We start from the raw sequence: 2,320 nt of genomic DNA, 5'->3' as shown, positions 1-2,320 counted from the left end.
ATCAGTGAGATGAGCGCTGCTGTGAGTGAGTGTACGAACTCTGAGCGCTGCGTCACGTGACCAGGTTCCAATAAGTGCCGTTGTTTGAAGAATGGCATGCAGCAGCAGGAGGGGTAGCAGGCTACACGAAAATTGATTAGCCTACTACTCTTTGTGAGAACTTGAGTTCAATATCCAAAACCTGACAATCATGACAATTGTAGTTAACGAGAAGATATTAAGCTCACATAGCCTAACATAATGTTTATATTAAGTTTAATGGGGCTGTTTTATAAGCATTGCGAAACGAAACATTAAATGCCTTTCAGTGAGTTATGCACACTTTTATTATTATTATTATTTATTAAAAACAATTCAGGACGCAATCTTTTGAGGTTCCTTTTGCGCAAACAAATTAGGCCTACACTGGAAAAAATTATATAGAACCACTGGTCTGTCCTATAATACAGATATATATCTATTTTATCTAGCCTATTATAGATCAGTGTGCAGAATCAATTTTCACTCAGAAATATAATAAATATAAATAAAATGTAAATAAACGGCAAGTAACACATTGAATTAAACATGAAATGTTGAAGTAAACTGATATTGTTTTATAATAAAAGCAAAACACACAAAGTAAGCCATTTATGTATTGCTTTAAAACGAAATGTATATTTCAAAAACGTTTGTCTGTGTGATGTAACCAATATGTTACTGCTAATAACATGACATAACGACATAAGTTAGCTCTGTCGTTGCTTATTTTGTTAAATAAACTTTTCATAAAATGTGAGGTCTGTTCAGTTCAAATGTACATGAGATTTCAAAGATCCGTAACAAGAAAAGCTCAATCTTACCAACACACAACTACAAACTGTTTGAGGTATATTTTGCTGTTTATTTCTTCCAGAGTTTCTTTCATGGCCAAAGCGAACAGAACCAGCGTACTGAGGCAAGTTAGGCTAGGTCTTATTTTCACATTCCTATGTCATAGCCTACAACATTTATAAACTTCTTAACGTGCATTGCAGTTGTGCATTGATTTACAAATATAAAAGTATTGACTATGCTGATAAATAATTGTTTTAATGTTGGCTAAAGACTAATATGATATTGTATTATAAGTATTTTTTTCCATTCTTTGCCTAATTTTATATGCTTCCAATAATTACCTAATTAAATTAATATTGAAAAAAAGACAATATTGGCAAATACTGATATATTATGTACCCGTCACAAATATTAAGTGTCTCTCGTTATATCTTTCAAAATTGTACACACTCTTGCATACTTTAGAAACTGGGACAGGGGTAGTTGCAGTTCGGAGTAATGGGAGTGGCAAAACGTGGCGTGCCGAAAGGTGAATACTACAATAGAAACTAACCCCTAACCCTAACCAATTAGAAAGACCTTTATCCACGCCCCCTACCTTTCGACACGCCCTAATCTTGCCGTTTCTTTTCAATCGTTTACTAGCAATTTCTGAGAGAAAATAGATTCTACACACTGATCTATAATAGATAAAATAGACATATAGGCTATCTGTATTACAACAGTGGTTCTATTTCCACGCCCCCTACATTTCGACACGCCCTAATTTTTCGCCACGCCCACTGCTCCAGCCTGCAGTTATCCCTGCTCAGCAGCAACATCATTTGGTGACCTTGTGTGGTAGTGTGTCCCAGAAATATCTAGAGTCTAGAAATATATTTTAAAAAAGACAGAATTTTGGCATTGTCATTTTTCTTCCTGCTCAAGTAGTGTTTCTTTTATATTTTCATTGTTGACTTTATTGTAACTCTTGACTCAAAGTCAATATTAATTATGTTCTAAAATATTTTATCCATCATAAAATCCAACTATGATCCCCAGAAACTCCCAAAAAATAGAGACAGAAGCTTTAATAGTTTTTTCCTGTCCCACTACCATGTAAACACAATATAAAAGAGGAGTTTTAAAAACTGCTGCTCATCTAAAAATGGCTGATTATCTGAAAAGTTTTAAATCGAAATATTTTGTGTTACATACTTTTCATAGAACGTTGGAACAATATGTTGATATGTTGGAACAATAATCCTGGGATTTATAGCTTCTCCAGGGTGTTAAAGGGGTCATATAATGCTTTTTTAAAGATCATTATTTTGTGTATTTGGTGTAACAGAATATGTTGACATGCTTTAATGTTCAAAAAACACATTATTTTTCAAATACTGTACATTATTGTAGGTCCTCTATGCCCCGCCTCTCTCAAACGCTTCATTTTCTACAAAGTCCCTCCTTCCGACAATCGCAGTCTGCTCTGATTGGCCAGCTGACCCAGTGCATTGTGATTGGC

This window comes from Sinocyclocheilus anshuiensis, unplaced genomic scaffold (genome assembly GCF_001515605.1).
Source record: "Sinocyclocheilus anshuiensis isolate Anshui unplaced genomic scaffold, SAMN03320099.WGS_v1.1 scaffold544, whole genome shotgun sequence".
NCBI lineage: Eukaryota > Metazoa > Chordata > Actinopteri > Cypriniformes > Cyprinidae > Sinocyclocheilus > Sinocyclocheilus anshuiensis.
This window is presented reverse-complemented; position numbering follows the sequence as displayed.